Source organism: Chrysochloris asiatica, unplaced genomic scaffold, assembly GCF_000296735.1.
Source record: "Chrysochloris asiatica unplaced genomic scaffold, ChrAsi1.0 scaffold00075, whole genome shotgun sequence".
NCBI lineage: Eukaryota > Metazoa > Chordata > Mammalia > Afrosoricida > Chrysochloridae > Chrysochloris > Chrysochloris asiatica.
The window spans coordinates 5,390,697-5,398,055 of NW_006408593.1; positions in this window are offsets into that span (position 1 = coordinate 5,390,697).

Consider the following 7,359-nt stretch of genomic DNA (forward strand, 5'->3'; position numbering starts at 1 on the left):
TTCAAGCTCATCCGCTACTCCTTGGAAGCCCTATACAGGGTCGCTATGGGTCAGAATCGACTCAACAGCACTTAACAACAACATCATTTTATATATACATACATATATTAATGTTGTTAAGCTGTTGTTAAATATATATTTTATATTGTTGTTGTTATATATATATATATTCCTGCAGAAAAGGCACGGGAACCCAAGGTTGGTTTTTCAATTACAAGTTTAGCAGTTCCAACTCACCAATTGCTCTCCTTGGAAATTCTATACAGGGTTACTGTGAGTTGGAACTAACTCAACGGCACTCAACAACAATATTTTACATATATATAGTCGAGTCAGATCTGACTCAGAGGGACCCTGTACAGAGTTTTCAAAGAGCATCTGGTGGGTTTGAACCACTGACCTTGTGGTTATCAGTCCAGGACTAATCCTACAGCACCACACCAGGATTGTGTGAAGAGGAAGATGGGGAGGGAGTTATATGGGTGCAAGGTGGGATTCTGCAGCAAGCCACTTTGTTCCTTCTTTCTATGGTCCAACGAGATATCTTAACTTCCCAACATCTGAAAAGAGGGAAATAATATAAAGTCTCAGAAAATAATAGAACAGGCAACAACAAAGCTCATGAAATGTTTAAAATAAGATGTATGCCTAGCATCACATCTTGTTCCCTCCCGAATTTTAATTAAACACTACAGTATGACTTTGAAATTTTCCTGATCTAATTAAACCAAAACCTGTGATCCTCAAAGAAGGAAACTAACATAATTCCCCAAACCAGCGTCTATAATTCTAATCTTATTTTCTGAAAGTTGGCCCTAAAACCAGTTGCTGTCAAGTTCATTTGGACTTATGGTGATCTCGTATGTGTCAGAGTAGAACTGTGTCTTACAGGCTTTTAATGGATGTTTCTTCAGAAGTAGATAGCCATGCTTTTCTTCTAGGAATCACCTGGGTGGACTAGAATCTCCAACCGTTCAGTTAGCAGCTGAGGTTGTTAGACTTTCGTCCACCCAGGAACTGTATACAATTTCCAAGGAGCAGCTAGTGAACTTGAACCACCAACCTTGCAGTTCAAACGGCTTTGCAGTCTGGCGCATTAACCCACAGCGCCACACCAGGACTCCGAAACCTACTTAACTATAAATCCATATTTCTAATACTCTTCTCAAACTACAAAGACAATCAGATTCAAGTGTCAATTGGACTAATTTGCACATGGAAGAATCCATAACAGAGTCTTTCTTCCTATGCATTTCCAGTGCCATCCACATCAGAATTGCTTAGGGTCTTCTTCCTCAGATAAGGATCCATAGAACTTTGACAATAGCTTGCGTCACCTGGAAGCTTTCTAGAAATCCACATTCAGAGGATCAGCCTCAAATCCCCACATTGTACACATGTTAAAATTTTAAAAAGCTGATCTTGTGTGACCCTGTAGGATTAGCACTGGATTACTAACGACAAAGTCAGTGGTTCAAACGCAGCAGCTGGTCCTCAGAAACCCTATACAGGGTCGGAATGAGACAGAACCAAACAACAAAAGGAGTGTGTTTAAGTCTCCACATTCTTTGGTTCCTACCATAAAACCTGCAGAATCAGCATCTTTGAAAAGGGAGGCCAAGAAATTTGCATAACCATTTCCCAGGTAGTGGTGTTTTGCTTTTAAACAAATTCAGTTTGATAACGTCTGTCTTAACATGGGTCTCTGCCTTTTCATACACTGGAGAGTTTACTACACCTCTATGAATGATTTCCTCGATGCCGCCTATCAGTATTTGATGTCCCTGGATGGTGCAAATGATTAACACACTCAGCTGTGGTTTCAAAGGAATGGCGAAGACTGGAGGCAACCATACCTGCCTTAGAAGGAAGGTGTCCCGAGTGACCTACTAATGAAAACTCAGCTATGCAAGCCCTCTGCAGCACAGGATGTCACCATGAGTTGGAATAGACAGCCTCCCACATTCACTCTGAGGATCCCTCAACAAACCCTTTGATCCAGTCACTCTGCCTCCCTAAGTCTGACTTAACTATTTGCAAAATTATCTCTTTTACAGGGCTCTTTTAGCCCCAATGATACAATGCACAAGAAGGAACACTAAGAACACCAAGTGTTCTAAACAGGATTTCTATTCAGATGTGCCTCTGAATATTCCTACCACCTGTGTTTTAGTAATTTCCACTCCTTGGAGCCTGGGAAGGAAAGCATTCTCCTCCTGGACAGTCAGCTTGGAGAAGGAGACCATCTACTTGGAGAAGCACCCAGGCATGTTCTCCCGTCCTGATGAACAGGAGGATGTGGGGCTGCCTGAAGTCGGCAGGTCTGCTCAGCTGTGGCTCAGCTCAGCAAGCAGCTGGTAACACAGCTTTGCAATCTAGCTGGCTCAGCTAAGAATACTCTTTCTATTCTTGCCTGCTTTTTGTTTTGTTTTGTTTTCAGACTGAGGTGTTCGGGAAAGCAGCAGCATCTGAATGCAGTTCACAGTGATCTTTCATTTCATAAACCAGTGAATCCTCTCAGACACCCTCAGAACAGAAGAACTGGTACCCATCTGCCAGGGAGAGAGTGAGTGGAAATAAAAAGACCAGAAGGTCCGTGCCCTTGCATTTCCATTCAGACTGGATATGGATGCTGGGTCTTATGGCCCTCACAACTTGTGAGCATGCTAATCATGATGCAGGACTAAAGGTGTAATACTCAGATTCTATTATTTCATCATGTACATTGCATGCACAGAGAACATGAATATTAAAATGATATTAGAAAGTGATTCCTGTAATCCTTTATGGACCTGTGACTATTGTTACTATGGAAAATAATATTCATGTAGATTAAAGAGAATTGGTAGAGAAAGAATCAGAAGAGAAGTCCTCTTAACACGTTAACAAAAATTATTACATTGCAGAAAGTCTCATATTCCATGACAAAAAAAGAACCCAGATGATCTATGCCAGCATGTGATGCTGATTTCTCAATGTGCATTTACTAACTTACTGTTGTTGTTGTTGTTGTTGTTAAGTGCCTTTGAGTCAGTTCTGCCTCATAGTGAACCTGTATAGAGTTTCTGAGGAGCAGCCCATGGGTTTGAACTGCTGAACTTGTGGTTAGCGATCCAATGCTTATCCTATAGTGCCACACCAGGACTCCATACACTTTCTAGTGATTAACATTTAAGCACCAACTAAGAGCCAAGCATTCAGTTAGGTTCTTTACACACATTATTATAAATGAGTGTTGTTGTTAAATGCAGTCAAGTGTGTTCCGACCCATAGCTACCCTGTATAGAATTTCCAAGGGCAAGCTGGTGAGCTGGAACCACTAACCTTACAATTCAAACTGAATTTTCAGTCCAGAGTACCTACAATTTTAAAGTCATAAAATAGGCATGGTTTTATCCTTCCATGGACATGTAAGTGTCACATGGGTATTTATCAATGAATAAATGTATTTCCACATAGTCTAGTTACTATGTAGGTCATTGTTTCCCAAATGAGTTTCATAGAGTACAAGTAATTGGCTAAATTTAACAGATATTCCATTAAAAAAAAATAGGTTCCATAGTCAAACAGGTTTGAAAGGCACTAAATTGAACAAAAACAATAAATAGACATTATTATTGAATACAAGACTTCCTGAAGCCTTCAAAATCAATGTTTCATTCTGTTGTACACTGGGATGACCCAGTTGGCTTGATGATGCTGAATGGTGTGGCTCTGTAGTATAAGCACTCCACCACAAGGTCAGTTTTGTCTGCAGGGATGACCACGGGAATTCACCAGCCGCTTCTCAGAAACCCTATTCAGGTCACTGTGGGGCGGAACTGACTTGATGGCACTTAACAACAACAATGACAATGTAATAGAAAAATAGTTTGAATACTTTCACAATGATGGGAGGCTTAGGAATAGTTTCTTCTCAGAATACATACTTGGTGTTGTTGTTATGTTGTTACGTGTATTCAAGTTGGTTCTGACTCATAGCAACCCTATAGGAGGTTTCCGAGGAGCGGCTGATGGGTTTGAACTGCCGACCTGGTGGTTCGCAGTCTAGTGCTGATCCTACAATACCACATCAGGAGTCCAAACACATAGTAACATCTCGATTTTTGAAAATATGTTTGATGCATTCCATTGGAACTCTGTAAGGTAAATTTTCTCCTCAATTAAATAAACCAATTGTGTCAGGACCCTGCTATTTATCTTCAATGTTTTCATAATTCAGATTTAGATTCCCTGGTTTTCCTGTTGGTTTCCTAAGCATTAAGAGCAAAAGTAGAACTTCTTACAAAACCAAAGAGGCACTGGGAAGAAGAGTGATGTTCAAGAGGCCAGAAGCTCATAGCTTAGTTTGAGGTTCTCAAGAATGTATGCCTCCTTGACAGACCCTGGCACCTGCCCCTGAAGGTGAGCTAAAAAGTTCTAAAACACTTAAAGTCTGCCTAATTCTTAAAGCAGTCATCTACTTGGACATAGAATACCTACATGTTCATCTTTTTGTTGTTACTGTTTCTTTTGTAACTAATCCCAATAGCATATGGTTACATCTTGTTTATGAAGATGTAGACCATACATGGAGAATTGCTTAAATAAACATACTCTTGCCTTATCAAAATCTTAGCCTGGCAATAAGATCTATGGTATTGTTGTTGTTAAGTGCTATTGAGTCAGTTCCAACCCATAGTGGACCTTGTATAGGGTTTCTGACCAGGGACTGGTGAACTTGAACCACCAACCTTGCAGTTCAAACCGACTTTGCAGTCCAAGGCATTAATTCACAGTGCCATACAAGGAGTCCTATGGTCTATGTACTTGGCCAGAAAAAGCAGAGACACATGTATAAAAAGCAGATAGCAGTCTTATCTTCCTAACCCTGTCTCTAGGCCAGAGATGCTATCTAAGGGGGCTGGAATGGGGGGTGCTGGATCAGGCATTTGTTATGATAATGATGACATAATGAGTCCTGAAGAAGCACTCTTTCTTGTCTGGGGCAGAGAGGGGGAAGGCCAACTTTCTCCTTTCTGTTTTTGAGACTATTTGATATGCATGACTGGAGAAACTCAACATGGGAGCTGCATGGGAACTGAGACCCTTGTCAGCTGAAGCTGATAAGTTTTTTGCCAGGACTGTGCTGACTGTGCTGTGTGTTCTGAGCAGAGCCAAGGATTCTGGATGAGGAACAAATGCGTGTCCTTCTCTGTCTAATCTGTCATTCAAGTTGTCTCTGAATTGGTCACACAGAACCAGGTAGGCGGTAGGTAGGACAGGGGCAGAAGAAGACAACAAATAAGCACTAGAAGACAATGTGACTGACACAGAGCCATCATCAGGGAGATGGGACTACCTTTCAGAATGAGGTCCTGTGGAGAGCTTCACACCTGGACCATTGCAGCAGGCATGCACTCTTGGCTTCCCTAAACTTACTCCAAACCCTCTTATTTCTTTCCATGTCTCACATGCTTTCCCAGCCTCCATTCCAGGGAGGGATCGTATTCTGGACTCTGGCATTATTCATAGATTGAAACTGGGGAGGAAGAATTCAGGGAAACTTTTTTCTTACAGTTAAAAAGAAGAGAAATGTAGTTAATGTGTTTCTTCTCTCTTCCTCATCCCTTTGTCCTTGAAAGGAAACAAGATAGCCAGTCATCACCTGGCAACCAAAGCATACAAATCAACAGAACTCCTGGCACTGACAATGCTCAGCCCCTGAACCAAGGGCAGCATCCTACTATTTCTGCAATTTGGGTTAGGTGAAAATAATGCTAATTACCATTCAACCAGTTCTAACTCATAGTGAGTGACCCTTTATAGGATTTCCAAAGTGAGTTTGAATCATTGACCTTGTAGTTAACAGTCCAGTGCTTATCCTACAACACCACATCAGCACTCTAAAATGCACTCCAAAATATTTAGACTTTTGGAGTCAGTTTATGGTGACTTATAGGCCAGAGCTTTATAAACAGATTCAAATATCTTCTGTTTTCAGAAGTAAAGTCCATGGACTACAAAAAGTTAAAAATAAAATGCTAAAGCTCTTCATGATGAAACCATTATCTTAGTAGATTACTCAGTCTTTTAAATTCACATATAGTTTTTACATACTTGTCTTTATACATAATCGCCTTCCAGGTCATATTTTTCAGCAGTTCCCTTATTGTCCATGTATAATGAATTTCCCACATCCTTGTTTGACATGTGGCTTTTGATCACTTTGTACAGTTAAGAACAACTTGATCAGCATATTTGGACACACCGCATTTTTCACATTATCTTTGGATAGATTTCCAGAAGGGAATCAAAGCAAACAGTTCCATCACCAATAAGACATGTAAGTGCTACATGGCTACCAACACTGCATGTTTATATGAGTTTATGTTTTTTTCTAAAGAGTATTTCCATCTAAAACAAATGAGAAATATGAATTGTTTTAAGAAGTCAATCATAGAAATATGGAAATCTTTTAAATAGTCATTTTAATTATAGACAGTCTTTGCCATCTCTTCTTTGCTTTAAAGTCAGCCATTAGCTAGATCCCTGTACTCTAAACTGAAAAAGTTAATCTATCTTTTCAAATTCCAACCTAACAATTATAGTATCTTATAAAAGAGGGATTCAAATAGTTCATGAAAATACTGAATTAAAAAGAGAATGGAAAAATAAAAAAATTAAAATTAAAAAAGGGAATGGAATTTTTCAATGAAATTTCTGAGGCTACTTCATACACTTCATATATACACACGAGTGCTTTTCGGACAGGTTATTGTCCCCATTCAAAAAAAAAAACAATGGATGAAGCTGATTTCAGGAAATGCAAGCTATGAAATTATAGAATTTTTATTTTGGATTTTAAGTACAGAGCTCTTTCTACTTCAACATATTACATTGGGGTTTAACATAAGTGTAAAGCCAACATCGCAATTCATCACTTATTGGCTGGCCCATTCTAAAAAGAATTAACAAAGGCCCAAAATGAACCAATTAGCTGAAATAAACCAGTTTGACCGAGTCAGTCAGGAGTTACATTTACCTTTTTCAGTGCTGCCTGAGTATGTAGTGCTGGCATTTGTGATGAGAACATGAAACATACAATAGAAGAGCAAATGGACACCTCACAACAGAGTCTTCTTTGAGGGAGGCAAGTCGGAATTACATAGAATAGAGAGAATTTTGGAAAACCTAGTGGTAAGGAATATTTATGAAATTAGACAGGCTATAAAACACCATGGTTTTGAAAGAAGAAAGTAGTAGCTATGATTAATGCCTTTTTGCACTGTGTTGTCTTTCAGTAGACTAGCCTAGAGGAAGACCCCCAACGAGATGGATCGGCCAGGTGGCATCATTGATGGACTCGGGGGTGGCAGC